The 27,019-nt window shown below is 48.5% G+C and overlaps 1 protein-coding gene and 1 long non-coding RNA gene across 2 annotated transcripts in view; both read right to left on the bottom strand.

The window, feature by feature from the left end:
• Positions 1-27,019, bottom strand: part of LOC142076355 (uncharacterized) — an 801,642-nt gene that overhangs the window by 759,155 nt on the left and 15,468 nt on the right. The gene's annotated exons all lie outside the window — the stretch shown is intronic.
• On the bottom strand, positions 7,492-8,684 carry LOC142076345 (uncharacterized). The gene is made up of 3 exons (XR_012671147.1): positions 8,669-8,684; positions 7,647-7,682; positions 7,492-7,521 (listed from the first exon to the last, which is right to left on the bottom strand). It is a non-coding gene; the product is annotated as an uncharacterized LOC142076345 (long non-coding RNA).

The following is a 27,019-nucleotide window of genomic DNA, read 5'->3' as shown; positions in this document are numbered from 1 at the left end:
ACTGCAAAGTGAGTAGACAACATGTGCTTCTTGCCCGGGAGCCAAAAATTAACTTTTGCAGTTTGGCACATAACACTTGCTCCGTTCACTCCAGTGATTTTAACTCTTTGTCCCCCAGGTTGTACATCCAGCTTCTCGGCATCTTGTTGTGTCAATATTGAAATTTGTGCTCCTGTATCTATTAGAAATTTTACCAATTGTTGTTGAGGGCCAACTGGAATTAAAATATATGGGCTATTGTCATTTTTCCATTGATAGGATTTCACTTGCTGGACAGGCAGGCCCGGTTGCCATCCTGGCATAACTTGTTTTTTGATCTCAAATTTTGGGGAAGGAAATTGAAATGCTGCTGTCACAGCACCTTACCCAGGCACTGTCACCACAGCGAATACATCATTATGAGCTGATTCTCTTACCGGTGGAAAACATAACAATTAAGCAATGTAACATGCTGAATCCTGCTAGTCTACTCCCTCTTCCTGGGGAAGAAACTCCACATCACAATGGTGTGGTAACAGCTTGTGAAGACAAAAAGACTTTAAAATATTTAACAGATGTACCATTTCCACATCCAGGTCTTGAACTACGTGTAGATGGGTCCACACATTATCTGAACGGTAACTCGGTTAGAGGTTATTCAGAAACTACTGAAAATAAAGTAGTAAGGGCTTCACCACTCAGTCTGAAGCTGAGTGCACAAGCAGCAGAATTGATTGCATTAACAAAGACTTTCCAGCTGTCCAAAGAAAAGACTGCAAATATTTGTACTGATTCTTGGTATGCATTTGAAGTATGCCACACCAGTGGACAGTTATGGAAGCAGCGTAGCTTTATAACTTCCAGTGAGAGTAAGTACTGAGCTGTTAAAAACTATACAATTGCCAAAGAAACTAGCTATTGTTCATCAGTGGGGTGGGTTGACCTTGCCTGGCTGCCAAGTTCCCACCAAGCCGCTACATCACTCCCCCTCCTCAGCAGGGCAGGGGGGAGAAATTAAGATGGAAAACTTGTGGGTTGAGCTAAAGGCAGTTTAATAAAGAAAAGCAAAGGCTGCATGTGGAAGCAACGGAAACAAAAAAAATATTCTCTACTTCCCATCAGCAGGCCACGTCCAGCACTTCCTGGGAAGCTGGGCCTCAGTATGCATAGCGGTTGTTTCAGTAGATAAATGCCTTAATAATGAATGCCCCCGTCCCCTTTCTCTTAGCTTTTAATGCTGAGCATGACGTCATATGGTACAGAAAATCCCTTTGGTTAGTTTGGGTCAGCTCTTCTGGCTGTGTCCCCTCCCAGCCTCTTGCCCACCCCCAGCCTACCGGCCTTTGAGGCAGGTGGCTGGAGAGACAGCCTTGCTGCTGTGCGAGCACTGCTCAGCAGCAGCCAAAACATTGGTGTGTTATTAGCACCATTCTAAACACAAAACCAAAGCACAGCACTATGAGAGCTGCTATGGGGAAAGTTAACGCCATCCCATCCAGAGCCTGTATCTGCACAGGTGCTTGCAATGGTTTCCGTATGTGTACATGTATTTGGTTAATGTATGTGCATGAGTAATTCTCTCGCTAGCTGAAATAGTATAAGCAACCCTATCTCTAATGGTATCTGTACCGCTGATGGTCTCGGTATCAGTTTGACTATCTGTAATGGTACCGCTGTCTCTGTACTGGTATTGGGATCTGTAATGGTATTGGTGATTGCATCTGTAATGGTAATTGTATCTGCATTGATATGTGTAAGATTATCATATCTGCAATAGGATCAGTATCTGCAACGGTATCTGCATCCGCAATGGCATTTGCAATGGCATCAACATCTGCAGTGCTATCTGCAGCTGTAATGGCATTTGTAATGGTAAGAGTATCTGCAATGGCCTCTGCATCTTCAGTGATGTCTGCATCTGCAATGGCATCTGCTTCTCCCATTGTACTTGCATCTGACTTTGCATCAGCAATGGTATCTGCAGCGGTTGCTGCAATGGAATCAGCATCTGAAATGGCATCTGATCTGCAGAGGTATTTGCTTTGGTACCTGCATTGGCAACATTATCAGGAATGGTAGGAGCATCTGCAAAGGTATATGCAAAGGTTTCTGCAGTGGTATTTGAATCTGCAACCCCCTTTGCAATGGTGTCTGCATCTGGAATGGTATCTACATCTGGAATGGTATCTGCATCTGCTATGGCATCAGCAGCGCTATCTGCATTATCAATAGCATCTCTCAAAAGCGTTACAGTCAATGGCTCAATGTCCAAGTGGAAGCCAGTTACGAATGATGTCCATCAGGGGTCCGTGCTGGGATCAATACTCTTTTATATCTTCATCAACGACATAGACAGTGGGATTGAGTGCACCCTCAGCAAGATTGCAGACGACACCAAGCTGAGTGGTGCAGTTGATTGGCTGGAGGGAAGGGATGCCCTCCAGAGGGACCTCAACAGGCTTGGGGGGTTGGTCCATGCAAACCTCATGAAGTTCAAGAAGGCCAAGTGCCCCTGGGTTGGGGCAATCCTCACTATCAGTACAGTGTGGGGGATGAAGGGATTGAGAGCAGCCCTGCCGAGAAGGACTTGAGGATACTGGTGGATGAGAACTTGGACGTGAGCCGGCAATGTGTGCTCGCAGCCCAGAAGGCCAACCGTTTCCTGGGCTGCATCAAAAGAAGCATGGCCAGCAGGTCGAGGGAGGTGATTCTCTCCCTCTCCTCTGCTCTTGTGAGACCCCCCCTGGAGCACTGTGTCCAGCTCTGGAGCCCCCTGCACAGGAAAGACACGGACCTGTTGGAGTGGGTCCAGAGGAGGGCCACGGAAACGATCTGAGAGCTGGAATACCTCTCCTATGAAGAAAGGTTGAGAGAATTGGGGTTGTTCAGCCTGGAGAAGAGAAGGCTCTGGGGACACCTTATCACGGCCTTTCAATACTGTACTGGATTTGAGTGGGACAGAGTTAAATTTCTTCATAGTCGCTAGTGTGGGGCTATGTTTTGGATTTGCAATGAAAACAGTGTTGGTAACAGAGGGATTTTTTAGTTCTTGCTGAACAGTGCTTGCACACCATCAAGGCCTTTTCTGCTCCTCATACTGCCCCGCCAGCGAGTAGGCTGGGGATGCACAAGAATTTGGGAGGGGACACAGCTGGGACAGCTGACCCCAAATGACCAAAGGGGTATTCCATACCTTACGATGTCATGCTCAGAAATAAAAGCTGGGATAAGAAGAAAGGGAGGCACATTCAGAGTTATGGCATGTGTCTTCCCAAGTAGTTATTATGCATGGGGATGGTTAAACACCTGCCTGCCAATGGGAAGTAGTGAATGAAGCGTGCAGCTTTTACTTTATGTATTAAAGTGTCTTTATCTCAACCCATTAGTTTTCTCACTTTTACCCTTCTGATTCTCTCCCCCGTCCCATTGTGGGGCGAGTGAGTGAATGGCTGTATGGTGCTTAGCTGCCCATCGGGGTTACACCATGACAAATACCTAAAGGGGGCTTATAAGAAAGATGGAGAGAGACTTTTTACCAGGGTTTGTAGTGATAGGACAAGGGGTAATGGCTGTAAACTATAAGAGGGAAGATTTAGATTTGACATCAGGAAGAGATTTTTTATGATCAGGGTGCTGAGACACTGGAACAGGTTGCCCAGAGAAGTTGTGGATGCCCCATTCCTGGAAGTGTTCAAGGTCAGGTTGGACGGGGCGTTGAGCAACCTGAGCTAGTGGAAGATGTCCCTGCTGTGGGCGGGGTTGCAACTAGATGATCTTTAAAGGTCCCTTCCAACGTAAACCATTCTGTGATTCCATGGTTCTGTGATTCCATGGCTTTATTACTTACTGTTTGGCTTTTTTTCCTAAATTCATACTCCCTTCTGCACAAACCAATTCATAAAATTAAAGAGGCCTTTGCAATACAGACGAGGGCAAAGGCTGTAGCAGGGAAGTGTAATATAGATGTATAAGCTGCAATTTTTGATGTTGAGCTGTCCTGACACCTTGTTCCATCAGGTTTACCATAATGGGTAAAGAGAGTCATAAGAAGTGCCACATGCTATACCACACGTGGCATTGTAACCCTTGGGTCAGATACCTGTAAAGGACAGGAGGGAAATGAAGGAAGCCCTGTCTTGCTACTGCTACTCCCCAAAGCAGACTATTCCTCGTCCTGAAGGACTTTCTCAGGCAGTGGAGAGGCATATGGGAGAGCTTCAGTGCCAGGAGGGGCGCGAGCAATCCCATGACTCTGTTCCAAGGTTTCCGCATCCTTCCTGGGAGAAACTGTAGTCAAACACAAGTCCTCTTTGCTGCCATCTCGCCCCTCTTACTCGTAGTGTAGACGGAGAACAGACTAGTCTCTTTCCTCCAATTTTACAACACAATTTCAAATTCTGAGCTTCTCATCCAAACTGCTTTCAAACCTGCCCAGACTCATTCTGTAAAGAGCCCCCTCCATCCCTTCAGTCATTAATGAGACTGTCCAGAAGCACTGGATGCAAGTCAGGGCTCTGCAGAGCCCCACCAGAACACAGACTTCTCTTTAGCCAACAAGTGCCCCCTCCTGTGTACACTGCGCTCAAGAAGAAGTCATTTAGGAGACACCTGAGTCCCTTGAGTCCCATAGAAGACATATAAAGGTCACAAGCACATGACTTGAATCTATGTTCTAAGAGGTGCTTTTTGTGTAAGAATCAACTCCCAAGAAATATTAGAATCAGTCTTTCTCTCTTTTTTTTTTTTTTTATTTTGTGGTTTCATTAAAAAAAAAGAAGAGCCAAAATTGTATAGAAATTGTTGCCTCTTCCTCTGTATGTCAACTAGAGTTTGCAAAAGTTAAACACAATCGTTGTTCCCTGTTACTCCACGTGAAGGCACCCTTACCCATAAGAGGAAGAGCAAGCATGGAGTGCAATGTGAAGCACCTCTTGGACAGAGCTAGTCTTGAAGAACTGCCTGAGCCGAGAAGCAGCTAGTTCAGTCGATAAAGGCCTGGAGGAGCAGTGGTACTCCTTTTGGAAACATGACAACATTGCCAGGAGGGCTGTGAGGATCCGCAGTTTCTCTTTGGTGTGACCAATGCCCTCATCCTCATCTCTGGACTCTGCCACAGAGACAAAGACACAGGAGATGATGCCAAGAAGCTATCCGCTGTTCAGAGAAGAAGCTACCTCTCTGTAACACTCAAGCAAAGGTCTCTGGTGAGTAGAAGTAGCAGAGCAAAGACTACTGAATGAGTAATAACACTGCCCATCTTGAGCAAAGCAGCCGTGCAGCCACGAGCCCAGGGTCTGCATTGAGTTGGGGTGTTCAAGGACTCTCATCTGGGTTGTTTCATGGCCAAAAAATAATGGTGTTAGTGATAACACCAATGACAAATGAGAATATAGACCTGCAGCCACAGAACTAAGAGCATTAGGGACAAGGGGACGTGGGTAGGGATCAAAGGGATGGGCCAGCTTCCACATGGGAGACACTAACCACACTTGAGCCCTCTTGCTTGGAAAGAGTCTAGACTGCCCATCAGTGCCGCTTGCACTCTGCTGCCCTGGAGACTCTCAGGTAACCCCCAGCCCCCTGGGAAATACTCCCCTGCAGTCGACCCTGCTGAAGACATGAAATCATAGAATCATAGAATCACAGAATCATTTAGGTTGGAAAAGACCCAATAAGCCCATCACATGCAGTGGGGCGAGGGAAAAATTCCTATCGTAAAAGTCGGTGGTAATTCAGTGCATGCCTGGAGAGACAAAACCACAGCCAAGAGATCATGAACACAAAGTCCCGCAAAGCTGAGCCACACATGGCGGGGGACAGGGAGAGGTCTGTCCAGCATCTGGTGCCCATGACCTGCCTTCCTGGCCTGTGATGGGGGGTACCCCAGAGAAGGGTGTGGGTTGGAGGTCCAGGAAGGCACATGGGCACGTGGAGCTCAGAAATCTCCTGTGAACCTGCGAGTGGTGAACCCGGGAGTGGTGAACCCATGGGGCAGGGAACCACCACCCCTCCCAGAGTGGGGCAGAGCAGCCAGGCGTCCAGGCTGCCTGTCCACGCTCCTCTCCTGTCCTGACACCAAATTGTGCTGTTTGGGGGATGGTGCTCACTAGAGCCCCGGTAAGAACGTATTTCCCGCTGTGCCTCCAAAACACTGGGAGGTTGGCACCATCTGCCCCTTACCTCTCCCAGCCTCATGGGGGGACACCCCAGTTTGCCCTAATGTGCCCTTATCTGGAGGCACACGGTGGGTGGGAAGGGGATCTCCTTTACAGAGACACCCCTGGCATCCGGGGTCCCTCAGCCACTCTGCTCATGGCAGTGGTGCAGCCAGAAACAACCCAGGCATCTGGGCGCTGGCAGAGGAGAGGGGACATGGGTGGGGACATGGACAAGGACACCGACGGACACACAGAGCGTAGCTTTGCTGAAGGGGTTTATTGATCATTAGAGGGAAATGGCCCAGGCCTCCCAGGGGTCCAGGTGGGGTCATCCAGGTATGATCATCTCCTCATGCCACTGGAGGGGGATGTCACCACCAGTTCCAGTCCTGAAAGATAGAGCCCAAAATGAACCCCCCAGTGTCTGCTGGGACGTGAGAGGGGCCTTGCCCCCACCGTCTCTCTCTGCAGGGATCTGGGGAAGGAGACAGGAATTGGAGCCCTCAATATACCCAGGACAGGACTTGGCTCTCCTGAGATCCATATGGCACCCAGAGCCCCTCGCCCAGTGTGTCATTAGCCCAGGATGCCCCTAAAGCTCCCAGAGCCCTGCCCACCCCTCAAGGTGATCCTGGGGGTCTGTATGGCACCAGAGCCCTTGCCTGGCCTGCACGGTGACCCTCTGGGCCTGTAGAGCCCCACTGGGTGCCAGGAAAGGCATGGGGGCAGCTCTGTCCAGCTCACCCTGAGACATGGATCATGGACAGTCCCCTCTGTTTCCCTCTCCCATACTCAAGTTCTGCCCACCCGAGAGGGTGTAGGAATCCCTTGGCGCCCAGGATCCTTTGCGGGGCTGGAGACGCCCTGATGCTGCTCACCTAGACATCAACAGCTGCAGCCACGCGTCTACGGCGCACAAGCTCCGCCGCCTGGTCAGCCAGAAGGGGCTGGGGAGAAAGGGAGGGTTAGTGGTGGGGGGACATGCTTGGGTACACTGGGGTGGAGTGGGAGGCAGGGGAAAGCAATGGGGTCCTTGGGGAAGGTGCCTCCAGGGAGAAATGGGGTACATGAGTTTCCATGATGGTGCACAGAAAGCAGGGGGCGTCCTGGGGAAGGGGCCCACCTGGGTGGGTGGCTGTGTACTGGGACATCCTGGGGTGCAGTGGGTTGTAATGGGATGGATGGGAAGGCAATGGGGGCCCTGGGGAAAGGGGCCTCCCTGGGAAAACACTGTGGTGCAAGGGTGTTCTCTGGGGTTGCAGTGGGGTCTATTGGGGCCTATGCTGGGATGCTCTGGAGTGTCGTGGCCATGCAACGGGAGGGTCTGGAGCCAGCAGAACTCACCTACCTCAGCCCTCTTCACTCGCCCAAAACTGTAGCTCACCTGTAGAGAGACCGTGAGACCTCACTGGTCACTGGGATGTCCCCAGTCCCAGCAAGGGATGGGAGGACCAAATTGCCCTCCCATTCCCCAGACTGGATGCCCTCCAAGTCCACCCCACTACTTACTTGCCGGCTATAACTTCCACTTGCTTCGAAGAATGCCTAGGGAAGGAGAGCAAAGGTGTGGTCTGGATTGGACCTTGGTGCGGCTGTGGGTGGGGCATAGGTGTCCCCAGTCCCCCCAGGCCCATGGCTTCCCCTTGGTCTGAGGGGGAAAATCCCTTCTGCTCCCCCCAGCCCCATTCCTCCAAGTTTCACTGGGGATACCTGTTCATGCAGGGACCAGGGGTGGGGATGGAGACACGGATAGCGTGGGGAATTCGGGGTCTCCAAAGCTGATGGGGGTGGGGGGCACCCAAAGACAGGGCACTGGGGTGAATTAGCGGACCCCAAGGGACTGGGCTGGGGGCGTTGAATGGACAGGACTGCGTGGGACGCAAGTGAGGGGTAAAGAAATTCAAGTGGAGGAGCAAGCGAGGTGGTTGGTGGGGGCAGAAGGAAGAGGACTGCAGAGGACAAAACGAAAGGGACTGGGAGAATGTTTGGGAGTGGGACTTCAAGGAAGGGGATCCGGGGACACTACCGCAGAGGACAGGATGAAAGGCAAAGGACTGAGGGGGAAGACTGAAAGAAAGGCATTGGGAACGATCAGTGGGAGGGCATTTGGGGACCCTAGATAGGACACGGAGGAGATCCCGGGGAGGGCATGTCTGAGGGGGACAAAAGGATGGGATGGGGAAGGCCAAAAGGGAGAGATGTGGGGGCACCAAGACAAGAGCCCTCACAGGATTTTACAGTGAACCCTCCTAGGGAAGGGACAGGTCTGACCACTCTCTGAGGAACTCTAGCTCTGGAAGTTTAATTGCGGGGGAAGGGGGGAACAGATGGAGGGAGGGAGGGAGAGAGCTGCATTGCCCAGGGCTGGAGGTGCAGGGGAGCCTGGAGGAGCTCCTTGCTTGGGAAAGGGAGAGGCCATGTCAAGGGGTTTCAGGCTCACCACTGCAATTTCATTCTGCAAGAGAGCTGACGTCCTGCAGCCAAGACCCATCCCCAGCCTTGAGGCCCTCCCCATGGCAGTGGGGACTCACCTGAGCATCTTCCGGGGTGCACAGCAGGATGGTGAAGAGCAGGGCCACGCTGAGCGCTGCGACCTTCATCTTCCTCTGCAGTGTGGCGAGTGCTGGGTGAAGCTGGAGAAGGCGAGGGGCCGATTTATCCCTCCCAGGACTCCTCCTTGCCCATCCCGAGAGCCCCCAGGGCAAAGCCAGGCTTGGCAGAGACATCAGCCCTGGCAGCAAGCCCAGCGCTGGCACAGAGTCGCCTCAGCCTCCGGCACTGATCCAGCCACCTTCCCCGGCATCAGTCCAGCTTCCTGCAAGGGGCAGCTGCACATGGAAGGGCCCAGGCATCTGCGGGTGGTGAGGGGGACGGGCAGTGCGCCTCTGACAGCCGGAAACCCTACGGTGATGACCCACTGCTCCAACACGAAACCATCCTCCAACAGCCCCCCAAAGCTAGATCCCCCCAGCTCCCAGTGCCCCTCACCTCCCAGCACTGCCATCTCGCAGTGCCTCTCACCTCCCAGGCCAGCCTTTCCCTCTGGGACTCCCCCAGAGATGACGCCAGCCTCAAACCAAGGGTTTCTAAGCAGAATTGTCTCTGGCCCTTCTCCAGCCCCTTGGGTAAATGGGGGGCTGGGACTGACCCCTGGGACCCTGGGATTTGGGAACACTGGGACGTAGGAGGACAACTTGGGGAATGGGCAATGGGGACAGCTGGGTGACTGGGATCTTCAGTCAGTGGAGGCAATGGGGAGCACTGGTGAATGTTGGGCACTGGGACACAAGGGTTCGGCTTGGAGGAAGTGCTGGGGTGGTCACAGTGCCCAGCTCCAGCCCACCCCATTTCCCTTGCACTGCAGGCCCCAAACTGGTCCAGTCCCAGACATGGCCTCCCCAGAGCAGAGAACAGAGCAGAATATCCCCTGCCCCGGCCCTCACCCTGCCGCTGCCTGGGGCCACTGTGCCCTCCCAGACAACACGGCTCCCACTCTGCAGAGTTGCCCCCAGACAGTGGGTCCCAGTGACCCCGTCCCCAACAAGGCTCTGGCTCCTGCCCTGCCCCTGCCCGGGACTTGGCCACAGCTCACCAAAGGCCCCTGTCCCCATGGAGTGTCCCTTCAATGCCCTCGTCCTCGACCCAGGCCAGCATTGTCTCTGAGCAGGATGTGGCTGTCCAGAGGGACACGATGAAGCGGGTGCTTGTCCCTAGGCAGCCACGCGGCTCTAATTGTGGGGACAGAGCTCCCCTGGCAAGAGGAGGGATGTTTGTCCCCACAGCATCTCTGATAAGCCCAGGGCCTGTGGCACAAGGAACCCATTCAGCAAGCTTGGTGCTTCACGAGAGTCCCAATCGGGGGGAGTCTGCATGGCGTAGAACAGTAATAATAGCAATGAGAACAACAACAGTAACAGAATATACAAAGCAGGCGATGCACAATGCAACTGCTCGCCGACCGCGTGTCACGAACGGGGGACGAGCCCCCCCCCACACCTGGTTTTTATACTGAGCATGATGTCACATGGTATAGAATACCCCCTTGGCCAGCTGGGTCCACCACCCTGGCTGTGCTCCCCCCAGTGCAAGCACCACCCAGCAACAGCCAAAGCATCAATGGGCCATCAACGCTCCTTTCACACCGAACCCAAAACACAGCACACTCCCAAGCTACTGGGAAGAAGGTTAACTCTGTCCCAGCTGGAACCAGGACAATATCCACCCCTTATTCTGTACCATCTACATCATGCCCAGGTCTCACATTTTCCAATACATTCCAATTAGTCATCACCACTTTTCCTGCCTTTTGATATATACACACACAGAGATATTATTACCTTAGTCCATGGGCCATCCCTCTAAAATGTCCATTGAGTTCATTTAGTCCATGACTTCGGGTTCCACCTGTCGTAACAGTCTTGCAGGGCAGGAGAGATGGTGTGTGGTGTTGGGCTCTTGCATGCTGAGGCCAGTTCTGGGCGCTCGTCCGGTTCTATCATCGCTGCACTTTGCTCGGTTTCATCAGAGTTCATCCTACATTAACCTGGGTGATTCTTACTGTAATACTGTTAATATGGCATAGAGTAACCATAGAAGTGATGACATACAGTATTATATAGTAACTAACATCATACAATCCAGTTCATGGGCTATTTTCACCCAGAATTAAATCCCCTTGAAGTACACACCGGACTTCCCCATCCTTTCGCATCACCCACCAAGCGCACCCAGGTCCTTGAGCAAAAGCAATCCCACGAATGGGTTTTCCCTTGCCAGAGGCAGGAGTAACCCAGACTGTCTTCCCCAGCATGTTTCTTATGTGCACGACAGGGACTTTATCCCCCTCTACAGTGCATAAGGGTTTTGATTGGGCAGGGCCAGCTCGATTGAAAGATCCCCTGGTGTTGACTAACCAGGTGGCCTTTGCTAAATGAGTGTCCTAATGCTTGAATGTCCCACCACCCATTGCCCTCAGTGTTGTCTTTAGCAGTCCGTTGTATCGTTCGATTTTCCCGGAGGCTGGTGCGTGATAGGGGATGTGATAGACCCACTCAATGCTGTGCTCTTTAGCCCAGGTGTCTATGAGGGTGTTTCGGAAGTGAGTCCTGTTGTCTGACTCAATTCTTTCTGGGGTGCCATGTCGACATAGGACTTGCTTTTCAAGGCTCAGGACGGTGTTCCAGGCGATGGCATGGGGCACGGGATATGATTCCAGCCATCCTGTGGTTACTTCCACCACGGTGAGAGCATAGCACTTGCCTTGTCGGGTTTGTGGGAGTGTGATATAATCAATGTGCCAAGCCTCCCCATATTTATATTTCAACCATCGTCCTCCATACCAAAGAGGCTTTACTCGCTTGGCTTGCTTGATTGCAGCGCATGTTTCACATTCATGGATAACCTGTGCAATAGTGTCCATGGTCAAGTGCACCCCTCGATCACGAGCCCATCTATATGTTGCGTCTCTTCCTTGATGGCCTGAAGTGTCGTGGGTCCATCGAGCTATAAATAATTCACCCTTATGTTGCCAGTCCAGATCTATCTGAGCTACTTCGATCATAGCAGCCTGGTCCACCTGCTGATTGTTTTGGTGCTCTTCACTGGCCCGACTCTTGGGTACGTGAGCATCTACGTGACGTACTTTTACAACCAGGTTCTCTACTCGGGCAGCAATATCTTGCCACAGTGCGGCAGCCCAGATGGGTTTACCTCTGCGCTGCCAGTTGTTCTGCTTCCACTGCTGCAACCACCCCCACAGGGCATTTGCCACCATCCATGAGGCAGTATAGAGATAAAGCACTGGCCATTTTTCTCGTTCAGCAGTGTCCAAGGCCAGCTGGATGGCTTTCACCTCTGCAAACTGACTCGATTCACCTTCTCCTTCAGCAGTTTCTGCGACTTGGCGTATAGGACTCCATACCGCAGCCTTCCATCTCCGATGCTTTCCCACAAGGCCACAGGACCCATCAGTGAACAGGGCATATTGCTTCTCGTTTTCTGGTAGTTTATTATACAGTGGGGCTTCTTCAGCACGTATCACCTCCTCCTCTGGGGATATTCCAAAATCTTTGCCTTCTGGCCAGTTCGTGATCACCTCCAAGATTCCTGGGCGACTGGGGTTTCCTATTCGGGCCCGTTGTGTGATCAGTGCGACCCACTTACTCCACGTAGCATCGGTTGCATGATGTGTAGAGGGGACCCTCCCTTTGAACATCCAGCCCAGCACCGGCAGTCGGGGTGCCAGGAGGAGCTGTGCTTCAGTACCAACCACTTCCGAAGCAGCTCGAACCCCTTCATATGCTGCCAATATCTCCTTCCCAGTTGGAGTATAGCGGGCCTCGGATCCTCTGTATCCCCGACTCCAAAACCCTAAGGGTCGACCTCAAGTCTCCCCTGGTGCCTTCTGCCAGAGGCTCCAAGTAGGACCATTCTCCCCGGCTGCGGTGTAGAGCGCATTCTTTACATCTTGTCCTGCCCGGACTGGCCCAAGGACTACTGCCTGAACTATCTCCCGTTTAATTTGTTCAAAGGCTTGTTGTTGCTCAGGGCCCCATTTGAAATCGTTCTTCTTCCGGGTCACTTGATAGAGAGGGCTTACAATCTGACTGTAATTTGGGATATGCATTCTCCAAAACGCCACCACGCCTAAGAAGGCTTGTGTTTCCTTTCTGCTAGTTGGTGGGGACATGGCTTTTATTTTATTGATCACATCCATTGGGATCTGATGACGTCCATCTTGCCATTTTATTCCTAAGAACTGGATCTCCTGTGCAGGTCCCTTGACCTTACTTCGTTTTATGGCAAAGCCGGCCTTCAGAAGGATTTGGACTATTCTCTCCCCTTTCTCAAAAACTTCTTCTGCTGTGCTGCCCCACACGATGATGTCATCAATGTATTGCAGGTGTTTGGGAGCCTCACCCTGTTCCAGTGCGGTGTGGATCAGTCCATGGCAAATGGTAGGGCTGTGTTTCCACCCCTGGGGCAGTCGGTTCCAGGTGTACTGGACGCCCCTCCAAGTGAAAGCAAAGTGTGGCCTGCACTCTGCCGCCAAAGGGTTGGAGAAGAACGAATTAGCAATGTCAATTGTGGCGTACCACTTGGCTGCCTTTGATTCCAGTTCGTATTGAAGTTCCACCATGTCCGGCACGGCAGCACTCAGTGGCGGCGTGACTTCGTTCAGGCCACGGTAGTCTACTGTTAGTCTCCACTCTCCATTAGACTTTCGCACTGGCCATATGGGACTGTTAAAGGGTGAGCGAGTCTTGCTGATCACTCCTTGGCTCTCCAGTCGATGAATCAGCTCATGGATGGGGATCAGAGAGTCTCGGTTGGTGCGGTATTGCCGCCGGTGCACTGTTGTGGTAGCGATTGGTACTTGTTCTTTGGCCTTCAACAACCCCACAACAGAAGGATCCTACGAGAGACCGGGCAAGGTGGACAGCTGTTTAATTTCCTCCGTCTCCAGGGCAGCTATACCAAAAGCCCACGGGTACCCTTTTGGGTCCTTGAAATACCCTCTCCTGAGGTAGTCTATGACAAGGATGCACGGAGCCCCTGGGCCAGTCACAATGGGGTGCTTCTGCCACTCATTCCCGGTTAGGCTCACTTCGGCCTCCAATACAGTTAACTCTTGGGATCCCCCTGTCACTCCAGAAATACAAATGGGTTCTGCCCCTTTATAGCCTGATGGCATCAGGGTGCACTGTGCACCAGTGTCTACTAGAGTCTTATACTCCTGTGGGTCTGATGTGCCAGGGCATCGAATCCACACAGTCCAGTAAACCCGGTTGTCCCTTTCCTCCACCTGGCTGGAGGCAGGGCCCCTCTAGTCCTGGTCATCATATTCACTATCCACTTCTTGTAAGTGTGAATCAGAAGTCCCTTTGTTAAGGTCGGAAGTGGAATCAGTCCTTCTACCCTGTCTGGGGAACTGCTCGCTGGAGACTGGGGCAGCAGTTTTCCTGGAAGAACCCCCTTTTGTGGTTGTTTTTCCTTGCAACTCATGTACCCGTGCCTGTAAGGCTGAGGCAGATTTTCCATCCCACTGCCTCATGTCCTCTCCGTGGTCACGCAGGTAAAAGCACAGGGTGCCCTGGGGTGTGTACCCACGATGTGTCCTCTCTTGAGCAGAGGGACGTTTGCTCCTAATGGCTGAGACGCTGGCCCGTGCAGGGGGGAAGCAGGACATATCCTCTTTGAGTTGCTGGACCTCCTGAGACAGTTTCTCCACAGCAGAGACACAGGCCCGTAGGGAGGGAGAGAGACTTTCTTCATATTGCCGGAGTTGGCCAGCCAGTTCATCCACTGTTTGTTCCTCTCCATCTCTCCAGGTCATTATTGCCAATGAGTTGGCACGTGACGCTGGTGCACTCCGTGCAAACTTCCGCCACATGGGTCGGGTGCATTTGACTTCATCTGGGTCTTTGGATAACTGCTCGTTGTTCAGGTCATCATAAATCACCTCCAGCACGGCTAATTCCCTCAGGTACTGGATACCTCTCTCCATTGTGGTCCAGTTGCCTGGGTGGCATATAACATCTTCCTTGAAGGGATACCTTTCCTTCACACCTGAGAGGATTCGCCTCCAGAGGCTGAGGACTTGTGCCCCTTGTCCAATTGCTTTGTCAATGCCCCCTTCCCTAGAAAGGGATCCCAGCTGGTTGGCTTCCCTACCCTCTAATTCCAGGCTACTGGCCCCGTTATCCCAGCATCGGAGCAGCCAGGTGACAATGTGCTCGCCTGGACGACAACTGAAGTCTTTTCGCATATCTTGCAGCTCACCCAGGGATAGGGATCGGGTGGTCACCATCTCATTTACAGGTTCCGCCTCCTCCTCCTCCTCCTCCTGTTCTCGTGATGGCCCTGGTTCATCTTCATCCCTTACTAGACGAGCTGATTTTCTTGTGCATTTTCTCTTTTGTATAGGGTCGACTGATACCGGCATGGGTTGGTTCTCTGTTGCAGGGGGCGGAGTAGCTGCCGTGCCTGCCCTGGGGGGCGAGGGAGCCGCTGTGCTTGCCGTGGGGGGTGCGGTAGAGACGCAGGGCCTGTTGCTTTGTCATCAGCTGCAGAGACGTTTCCTTCCCCTTGGGGGTTCTGAGTGGTGTTAAATAGGGCTCGGTAGGCATGGGCCAGGCCCCAGCACATTGCAGTGATTTGTGTCTCCCTAGGATGGCCAGGGTGACAGCATACTTCTTCCAAATATTCTACTAATTTTTCAGGATTCTGCACTTGCTCAGGGGTGAAGTTCCAGAACACTGGGGGTGCCCACCGTCCCAGGCATTTGCCCATGCTATCCCACTCGCCCTGCCACTCATAACTATCCAGCCTTGGGGCAGATCTCTGGATGACGTTCTTATATTGCTTACTAACCTTGGATAAAACCACAACAATATTCCCAAGGAGTACCAATAGATGTATCTTAACTACCCAGGGATGTTCAAGGTACTGACAAGTTATTTTAACAAAGGAGACGACATCATAGAGGAAGGTAGTGAGGGAGCCATTCTCTACTTCCTCCATAAAAAATCTCTCAGAGGAAAAGGTATAATTGCTAACGGTCTCCATGAGGTGGTACCTGAAATATAGTAATGGCTTCATTACAAATCCCAAATACCAAATAACCCCCAATGCCAGCGTTTTAGTAACAAATCTCCCAGGCAAAACATCATTAATCACTGCAGAGCACAGCAGACTACAAAACCCAACTCCAATTTTTAACAGGTACAGTAAAAACAAGAGCATGGTGCAGAACAAATTAATATGTTACCAGATATAAATTCCTTAATATGCTCTAATTAATCTGTTGTTATCTCAACCCTTCGCTGCCCCATGTTGGGCGCCAAAAAGGACTGTCGTCAGCAAAGAAACCACATGCAGCCACTCGCTCACCTCCCCCCCCCTCCTCCAGTGGGATGGGGGAGAGAATTGGGAGGGCACAAGTAGGAAAACTCCTGGGTTGAGATAAAAACAGTTTAATACTTGAAATAAAACGAAGTAGAACAGTAAGAATAACAATGAGAACAACAACAATAACAGAATACACAAAGCAGGCAATGCCCAATGCAACTGCTCACCGACCGCTGACCGCGTGTCACGAACGGGCGGGCGAGCCCCCCCCCACACCTGGTTTTTATACTGAGCATGATGTCACATGGTATAGAATACCCCATTGGCCAGCTGGGTCCACCACCCTGGCTGTGCTCCCCCCAGTGCAAGCACCACCCAGCAACAGCCAAAGCATCAATGGGCCATCAACGCTCCTTTCACACCAAACCCAAAACACAGCACACCCCCAAGCTACTGGGAAGAAGGTTAACTCTGTCCCAGCTGGAACCAGGACACTCAGGCACCCCTGTTTTGCCTCCCGGTAGACGCCCACAACTATCAGAAGAGATAGATAACAGGACAGATATTTATTTATTTCTGCATCTTGAGAAGATCAGCATTTTTACTGGTGGTGTGAGCTAGAAGCGGGAGGTGACAGGGTGAGTAAGGTCTCAATCAGGAGATGCAGCACACACCGGATCCATGAATACTTCATAAGGCTGGCACGTTCCCCTGTAAACTCATCCTCTCTTTGTTATGTGCCACAGTAATTCAAGCTACCACGCTGTGCTTCCCAATCGCCGTTACTGAAAGTAAAATAGTGCTTTATTTTAGTCCTCTGTCTATGAGGATGTGAGGATAATTTATTTTTATGAAACGCAAGCTGGGAATCAAAGGCTGGTGGTGAAGATCTGGTTTAGGTTTTGAAGTCAGTGGGAGGTTTGCCTGAGTTTCAGTGAAACCGAGGTGTCACTGGTTTTGTCCCCATGATGATAGAGACTCCTGTCATGGCTTCAGAGAAATAAAAATACACTGATAAGTGGTTCAGGAGAACTGTAAATGGCTCAGCTTCTTCATTGACATTATATGTCCTTTTTAAGGGTTATGGATATGGTTATATCTTTACGGGACACTAACTATAAATAAGAGCTCTGTTGTGGATCGGGTGTGAAAAGATTTAAGGTGACTGACTTGAATATTTGCTTTGGAAATTGCCCAAAGAGCAGGCAGTCACCTGGAAGATTTTCATTTTGACTGCTTCTGCTTTGTGTGTTATTTACTAGATAGCTAAGTTACGCAGTGTTGAATTATTTATCATACTTAAATAAGCTGAGATGTTACTTGTATTCTGAAGTTATTTTGAAAAGAATTGATGAATTGTATGCACCGTCATAACTGAGGAATATTGACTTAGGAGAGATCAAGGCTGCCTTTGAGATAAATGCAAACCAGGTGGATGGCAATTGATAGCCGCTTAACATATGCCAACACCCTGGTGCTAAAGAGCTGGACAGACATGGAGGCACCAGCTGTGGATGGTTTGGCCAGCCAATTCCAGGACCAGAAAGAGAATCTCACTTCCTCCCTGTGGGCCTGTGACGATAACCTTTGAAAGATGATGCAGAGTGGCCTCACTGGGACATTGTCTGGCTTTTTCAGCACCCTTGGATGCAGCCACTCTCGCCCCACGGACTGGTAAGGCTTGGCTTTGCTCCAGTAGCCCCTGATTTGATTCCCATCCACTGCTGACTGCTGTTCTCCTCCAGAGTCCTGCCTTGAGGCACAAAGGTCTGGGAAAGCTTGTGATGAAAACTGAGATAAAGAGTGCACAGAATATCTCATCTCTGTCTATACCTACTCCTACTAAATTTAGCAGCGATCCCATGTTATAGTTGCTTCTTCTTTAACTGTTCCTGAAGGAGTAACAGCTCGTTATGGTGCCCTTGAATTCATTTTCAAGTTTCAGCTGAGTTTTGATATGGACCATTGCTGTGCTTGGAGGATGCTGTCCCTGAAGACCAGCTACTGAGCTCTGCTGCCCTTCAGTGCTGCTGACCATGAGATTCCCACTAAAACTCCCCAGAATAGGCCAAAGTCTGCTCCTCTGATGTCCAGCGCCTGCAGTCTTCTGTTTTCCTTGCTCAGTCTCCTCGAGAGCTGGGACCCCATTATTTCAGGGTCGCAACAGCCAAGGCTTACACCGACCTTGACATCCCTGGCCACCTCTGCCTTGCTTGCAAGTATCAGATCCAGGTTTGCATTACCTTCTTTGGCCCATCTGGCAGCTGTGCTAGGAAGTTGTCCCAAAACACTTCAAGAAAGTGCCTGGGCTGTTTGCATGCTGCTGTTGTTCCCCTTCCAGAAAATGCCAGGGTCATTAAAGTCCCCAGTGAGACCCAGGCCTATACATCCAGAGACTTCCTTGGTGGGCTTAGAAAAGACTATGCCTGCTTCCTTACCCTGACTGCAGGTTATGTCACACCACGATGCCACGTTTACTGGCCTCTTCTCTGACCCTCACCCACAAGGGCTCACCCAAATTGTCACCCGCCCAATAGAGGAGCTCCACACATCCAAGCAGCTTCTTCGCTTTGAAGGAACCCCACTCTGGATCCTTCCAGCCAGTCTCTCCGGAAAAGCCTGTATCCATCCACTGCAGCACCCCAAGCTGTGTGACTTGTCCCACCATGCCGTGGCAGTTACTCCATCGATGTCAAAAAGCACAGGCTCCAGATCATCCTGGCTGTGCCCCTGGCTGAGGGCATCAGGGCACGTTTGGGCTGCAGCACCTCAGGCGTGGCTCCAGGCCAATTCTGCCTTGTTTTTGGGAAACCTGCTACGACGTGTCCAAGTCCCCGAGTGTGCAAAGGCTTTGCTTCAGAGCAGAGACATGACGGCGTGGTCGGCAGATGGAAACACAAAGATGAAATGGGACACCAAGAGAGTGAGCAAACCCTGCTGTCCCCAAGGACAGAGAGAAACAGGGCTGGGAAGTGCAGCCCTGGAAAGAAACGGGTTTGCTGTCAGTGGTGTCTCTGCTGCCCCTGCGGGTCTTTGGTGGAGGTGAAGCCCATCTCCAGGAGCGACAAGGTGCTGCTGACAGGGACACTGTGAAAATTGTTGGTCTGTTCCTTGACTGTATTTTCAAGTGGGTGAGTAAAGGATGGGGGAGAGAAAATAGCAGCAGTTTGAGAGCGTAGGCACATGAGTGGAGACCCCAGCGTGATGCGCCTTGTATTCCTGGACTGCCCTCTATCTACTGGACAGAGAAGGGACAGACCTTGCGGCACTGCAGTGGTAGCAATCAGTGGCTTGCACAAAGGCACCCAGTCTGTCTGCAGTGCTGTCTGGGGTGTCTGACACACTCTCACTCTGAATGTGGATGGCTTTCCTGTGCTGTACCTGCCAGCCGCATGTAGGTTTTTGTGAACCTTGGCATCTCACATAGAATTACAGGCCTGTATTTTGCCAGTAAATCAAGTAACTGTCCTGAATTTGATCAGGCCACGTGGGGATGTTCATGAGACCACCGTCATTCTAGTCAGTGGGGATCTAGTAAACCCAGCTGATGGGAAAGAGAGACAGAAACTCAGGTCTCGCTGTGGTACATGACACCATTTGATCAGAGGTATCCCTGCACAGGCTGCCCAAAAAATAACAGACAGGGACAGGTTCTGACGTCCTAAATGTGGGCATCTGCTGCCATTTCCGTTGGCCAAACAAATGCCCCACCAGCCTCCACAGATGCCCCCAGGTCATAGAATCATAGAATGATTTGGTTTGGAAGGGACCTTTAAGGATCACCTCGTCCAACCCCCCTGCCATGGGCAGGGACATCTTCCACTAGATCAGGTTGCTCAAAGCCCCATCCAGCCTGACCTTGATCGCTTCCAGAGATGGGGCATCCACAGCATCTCTGGGCAATCTCTTCCAGTGTCTCTCCACCCTCATCATACAACATTTCTTCCCTATGTCCCATCTAAATCTACCCTCTTTTAGTTTAAAACTGTTGTCCCTTGTCCTGTCACTACAGGCCTTGGTAGAAGGCCTCTCTCCATCTTATAAACCCCCTTTATGTATCGAAAGGCCGCAAGAAGATCTCCCTCAAGACTTCTCTTCTCCAGGCTGAACAGTCCCAAGTCTCTCCGTCTTTCTTCATAGCAGAGGTATTCCAGCTCTCAGATCATTTCCGTGGCCCTCCTCAGGACCCACTCTCATAGGTTGTCGCGAGAGAGTGGTTTAGAGGCCGCTTAAAGAATCACCGTCAAAGAAATTAGCAGAAAGTGATTTTAATAGAGATTTATAAAGGTGCGACCTAATAGAATTCGATGGCAAGGTTCACTCTATTACTTATTACATGGGTGAAACATATAAGGGAAAATCATCTAAGGGTTTATATTTCAGGGACAGTCTAGGTTTCATTCACAATTTAGCAACACTTAATTATCAACTAATCATTAACAAACTTTAGTAACGCCTCATCATTAACTATTCAATATTTGCAAAATAGGTTAGTAAGTCTACTACAATCACAACTTAATTACAGATTATGCTTACTATTAGTTCACACACACAGAGAAACATATATATATATAAAAATATACAGAAGGTATACCTGTTAAAAATTCCCCTCGATTTCAGTGAAGAAATACTCACGTCGAATGTCTAGGCATTCCCTCTCAACGGGCGAAGGGTTGAGCTTCGAAAGGGACTCACCCAGGACCCAGTGGTCCTCCCAATATCGCAGGCCTGAAAGATGGCAAGCTCTGAGAGGCTCCCACTCAGAGGGAGATGCTGGGTGCAGCCGCTGCGGTCCAGGAGAGCTCAAAGGGCCTCACTTAGGACCACCCTTTATAGGTTCGCAAGATGGTTGGCTTTAGTCATCTGTAAATTTCCACCCTGGCCACAGTCCCAGGTGGTAATTACTAAAGAATTCTCAAGGTTTCGGTGTTGTTCTACTGGACACCCGGGCCAGACAGTAGGAGGATGTTCCCAGCCTCAGCTATGCAGAGTTTCTGATACAGTCAAGGAGCGCTCAACTGCCAGACTCAATACACCAAGGCCGAGGTTTCATGGAAATTTCTGAGATCAACAGGCGGCCCAGATCAACAAGTGGCCCAGGGAAGAAGGGGGGTATGAATGCACCACCACAATCCACCCCGTGACTAAAGTCAATCCATCTTGATCACAGAGTGGCGGTGTGGTCGCCTCTTGCCTCTGTGCCTATAAACAGATCAATGTCGTATTCCAATTGTAATTTGAGGGAAATTTTTCGTTGGTATACTTAATTATTAATACACTTAACTATTAAGGTTTTATTAAGTACAATTAAGCAATGTTATATATGCGAGGAGGTTTTGGTATTAGTGCCATTTGTTTAGTTATTTTCCACACTTTAACACATAGAATAATGTTCAACAATAAGCATAGCAGAATAGAAATTAATAAAATTGTTATGGGATGTAAAACCCAATTCAAAGTTCCTGTTGCTGTTGGTGACCATTTAAATAAAACATCCCACCAGTGATGTTCTCCATCCTTCTTCACCTTTTCTAGGACATCATGTATCTTCTCTGCATCATGATGGACCGTAACCAGAGTTCTTTGTCCATTGTTTCGAATCTGGTTTAGCAATTGACTCAGGTCATCATGTTGTAACAGTTTTCGTACTAATGTAAGATTCATTCCAATGGGGGTAGGTAGTAGATCTTGATAAGATGTATAGCTTGATTGTAGCAACTGATGGGTTGTAACAGGAGCTGAATAGTTGAAGTCGCATCCCATAATCTTAGTAAAATTACAAATACAGATATTTGAGTGGTTAGATGTTTCCACAATTACGTTATCTGCAAATATAGAATCACAAAGAGTTCTCATGCAAACACATGCATTTCCAACATATGTAAGTACAGTTTCAGGGATTTCATCAGGATGTATTTCAAAATTACAAACATTTTGTTCAGTGTCAAGACAAATGTCTTGAGCTTTGATGGTATTGCTTTCACAAATAAATCCCTGTTGTTCTCACAAAACACGTGCATCAACATCAATAGTTTGCCATTTATTCCCATTTTTTTGGGTCCATACTCTATGTTCTATTTAATCCTAGCGCAATGATTTGGTATATGATATATACCGAAGCATTGCGTATTGTCAAAACAAAAGCTGTGACTTTGCTGTCAGTGGAGTCATAAGTCAAATTGACTAGACGCCACCAAGCTTGAAATTCTTTTTCAAATTTAGTTGCATTATCCCAAACTACCTTTCGGATTTCAGTGGGCAAGGTGCCCTCATCACCTTCCCTTATAATAGCTGCCACGGTAGATTGTATCCATAATTAGGCCTGGATGCAGCTAAGAGCTAGAGAAATATTATTTTGAATTGTGCCAAATGTATTTGTGATTAGTTGGTGGTCCCTTTCATTAATTCTTTCCCATGTAGGCAATATATTAGCCAAAAGCCACTGGCTTGTTCCTAATGCTGTCAAAGAAGATCGTAATGGGTGTTCTAATTTATGTAAATCACTTGTTGCCGAATTTATTTTGTTTGCTTAAAACTTCAGCATCCATGCTGTTCAATATTCCTAGTCCCATTCCCAGGATGCCAGTTACATCTCTCCTCGATTGTTTTGGAGAGGTGAGGGTTCGCCCATGCACCCACGCTAACCATCCTGTAAAAGACGTATTCAGGAATGGTGAGCAAGCAGGTTTAATTGTAGAAATATCAACTTGCATTGATAGCTCCACTCGTTTGAGAGAGCACGATGGATTAAATAGCACTTGCTGTTGTCCTATGTTCTTGATTATATAGGGACCAATGTTATAAATGTGAGGAGACAGTTTGATAGGAGGCTGAGTTGGTGAATGTGGTTGTGCGGTATCCATCCTGAATTGAAAACCTAAGCTGGAATGAGAGTTAGGGTTTGTCCAAAGACACCTTACGAGTACTGAACGGGATATAGTAAAAGTATACCAACATTCTTGTTGAAAAGGACAAGTATGTATGTTGTCTTTTCCTTCAATGTTTTTTACAACAATGTGTAAAGGTGCTGTCATACATATAGTATGATTTTCAATTCGGCATCCTATCGAAATGGTGTCTCCTTTGGTTCCTTTTAAGGATGGAATTTGTTGGTTTTCATTTTCGTCTTTAATAATCCATTCCTGCTTATGAAAGGTGATGTTATTGTGTAGTACTATTGCAGATAAATTTAAATTAGATGTAGGTATGTTAAAAGACACATATGCATCAATCCATGGCCATCCTGTTGTACACAAATTCCAAATTTTTCATTCACTAATCATAAAATCAAACAATAGTTCTACACCACAATTACTTCAGAAGCAAAAAGTGAGTACAGGTTGCATGAAAGTGAAATTGTACGAACAACCTGGTTCTGGTGTCTTATAGCAAGATTTCTCCTTGTCTTTACGTTTAGAAAAATCAGTGTAGTATATTTTAATTTCAGTGCGTTTTTTTGTGGGTAGATCCATTGATTACATGGCACCCTATTTTTATTTCTCCCCCTGGTGTGGCTTGAAGTGATAAAATTTGATGAATGTTATAATTATTGTGAGATATCTTAATTTCTTTCTGGTGTAGTGTCTCCCATCTCCATTCATCTTTTGAACATGTCTCATTCCCATGTATAACTAAAATAGCAAGGTTCAAGTTTGTCTTCTCTGTTGGTAGGGTTCCTATATTTCCAGTGTAATTTAGTAGTGCATGGTCCCAGGGATCTTGTGTCTGAACTAAAAGGATTATACTTATCTCGACTAAAAGGAAAAATAAAATTGGGTTGGGGAGATGCTGCTGCTGTTGTTGCCATCGGTATAGGTTCATCTTCTCCTGTTTAAAAAAAGAAGAAAGAAGACGTTTCAGTGGGGAAGGCCGAACGGGTTACTCCTTTTAGAAAGAAGGAAGAATCCATCTAGTACTGATTCTATGTTTTGCACCACTGCTATCAGTAGCTTCCCAAGCAAGTGGGCCACGGGGTTTAGTTAAAGTCATAGGCACAGTTCCAATTTGTGGTGAATTTACCATAACAGGTTGTCCTGACTGTAATGTTAGCGGACATTTTCTTTCATCAGTAGGGGGGGTATTAGATTTAGCTTTTACAAAGAATGCTCAGCTCACAGGGCTTCCAGTGGGTCCGTATCGATTGTTTAATTGATGGAGTACTTCGGAAAGTTGTGTATCCCACCGGACTTCGTGTGGCTTAAGGCTCTGTTTTAATAAGCCATTAGCTCGTTCTATCATCCCATTTGATGGGGGTAGTAGGGGGTGTGGAATACCCATCGAATTTCTTTCTGTTTTGTCCATTCTTGCACTTCCCTATTTGTGAAATGTGTGCCATTATCTCTTTGGATGGCGTCAGGAGTAGGTAGACTAGAGAACCAAGAAGATAGTCCTCGTACTGTGTTTTTCTCATCAGCTTTTCGGCATTTAGTTGCCATAAGCAAGCTGGAGACTACTTCTACCCCTGTGAGGATATATCGATATCCTGCAGAAGATTTTAGTGGCCCAATGTAATCAATTTGCCATGTAGACCACAGAGTCTTTCCCTGACTGATATGTAAGGGGGGTGCTTTAGCAGGGTGATTCGTTCGTAATTTTAATCTACATTGAGGACATTCTGTAAGAATAATTTCACAGGTTTTCCTGTCTAGGGGCCAACCCTTACTTTGTGCAGCAAAATAAAGTGCTTCTTTACCTGTATGACCTAATTTTTGATGTAGCCATTCTCCCAATCGATACCACTCAGAATTTAAGGAATTTCCTATTTTTATTTTTCTAATTTTTGCCAATTCATCTACCTTTTGATTCCAGTTTGTGGCTGGTTCATTATTTTTGGCATGAGCTTTCACCCATCCCATCTTGAATGGAGTGTCTCTGGCTATTTTAAGTAATAGTTGCCAATCTTGAGATCTCCAAACTGGAGATCTATTTACTTCCCAGTTCAGGACTTCCCACTGACAAAGCCACTGCGTGGCACCTGCCCACACGGCATAGGAGTCGACATAGATAACTTTTGCTCTGTTTTGTGCTGCTAGAACAACTGCCCTTAATTCTCCTACTTGTGCACTACCTTCACCTTCTTCTATGATTTGTTTGCCAGTGTTGATGTTTAATGCAGCAGCCTTGTATTGCCATCTGCCATTTATTCTCCTTGCTGAGGAATCGGTAAACCAAATATCTTCTGATGGTGTTCCCTCGGTAAAGGGAGGTGCACTTAAAATAGGTGATGGTTTAAAAGGTTGTTGTAATGCTAATGTGTCTGCATTTATAGGCATCTGTAATTTAGAGAGTCTAGTGTGTCCTTCAGTTAATCTCATTTCTTCTGCAATTCCTGTCAAATAAGCATACCATTTCCTAATTGTAGGCTTTTGTGCAATTCCTTCTGGGGGAGCAGTCCCCTTTAGAACTGCTTCTAATAAATTAAATGGACCTCTGGTTTGTACAGGTTGTTCCTGGTGTATTTTCTCAGCTTGTTTCACTGCTCGGACTAAGGACAAGAGTCCCTTTTCCCACTCAGAATATCTCTGTTCTGTCTCTTTAAGTGCAGTTGAACTGAACATCAAAGGTCTTTTTGGTCCGCCAGGGCCAGTTTGGAACAGGTTACAATAAGTATCGTGTTCAGCAAAAACCCATTCTGCTATAATAGGGTCGTGGGGCTGTACTGGTCCCAATGATTGATATGCTTTTAATTCCTGAATTAGAGTTTTGACTGCCTCTTCATGTTCTGAATTCCATTCCCATGATTTTCCTTTTCGTAGAAGTGAATATAGCGGGCGAGCAATGATAGAAAATCCAGGTACATGTTTCCTCCAATATCCTAAAGTACCCATAAGCTGTTGTAATTCTTTTCTGGATTGGGGCATCTGCAATTGTTCTGTTTTACTTAGGGTGTCCGGTGGAATTGCTGCACTACCTGCAATCCACCAAATACCTAAAAATTTTACTTCTTTACTTGGTCCCTGACATTTCTCAGAGGGAATTTCAATTCCTGCATTATGTAACACTTGCCATACTGCTGTTGCTGCTTCCCCTACCTCTTCAGAGGAATCTCCTCCGATTAGAATATCATCTATATATTGGTACAGTTTCACATTCTGGGGAAGTGAGACTGTTTGTAAAAGCTCAGCAAGCGCGGCATGAGCGATTGTGGGTGAATGTTTATACCCCTGTGGGAGTCTGTTAAAGGTGTATTGTATACCTTCCCAAGTAAAAGCAAACTTCTCTTTATCTTTTTCCTGTAAAGGGATCATAAAGAACATATCCTTTACATCTAGTGCTGCCATCCATGGGTGTGCGGCTGCTTGTAATGTGGCTGTTAAAGTTGCAATATTAGGTACGGCAGCCGTTAGCGGAGCTGTGTTGGCATTTAAGCGCCAATAATCAATTGTTAATCGCCACCTCCCATCTGGTTTTCGCACTGGCCAAACTGATGAATTATATGGGGAGTGGGTTTTGGAAATTATGTGCCATTTTTCCAAATCTGTTATTACTTCAGAGATTCCAACTCGTGCCACAGCAGAAATTGGATACTGCGGAACGTTAGTGATTTTTGAATCAGGGAGTGCAGGAGCTGCACGGAGTACGCGCACTATCATTTCCTGATTTTTATCAGGGTTAGGGTCGACATTTGAACTGAAGGACCACACGCTGCCGTCCGGCAGACACCAGGTTCGACCGTTCAAAACATCGAAACCTAAAATATTTTCATTGTGATCTTTAATTGCAAAGCAAGTAGATGATACACGCTTCTCACCCGGGAGCCATAAATTAACTTCTGCAGTTTGGCACATAACACTTGCTCCGTTCACTCCAGTGATTTTAACTCTCTGCCGTCCGGGTCGGACACCCAGCTTCTCGGCATCTTGCTGTGTTAATATTGAAATTTGTGCTCCTGTATCTATTAAAAATTTTACCAATTGTTGTCGAGGACCAACTGGAATTAAAATATATTTTGCTTTAATGATGGGTCTAGCCTCATATTCAGAGGAATCTAAGGGGAACAAGGGGTCATCATTTCCCTCATCACAGTCATCAGG

The sequence above is a fragment of the Calonectris borealis genome, unplaced genomic scaffold, assembly GCF_964195595.1.
Source record: "Calonectris borealis unplaced genomic scaffold, bCalBor7.hap1.2 HAP1_SCAFFOLD_44, whole genome shotgun sequence".
NCBI lineage: Eukaryota > Metazoa > Chordata > Aves > Procellariiformes > Procellariidae > Calonectris > Calonectris borealis.
Note: the sequence above shows the minus strand (reverse complement) of the source record. Positions and strands in the feature narration are given on the sequence as shown.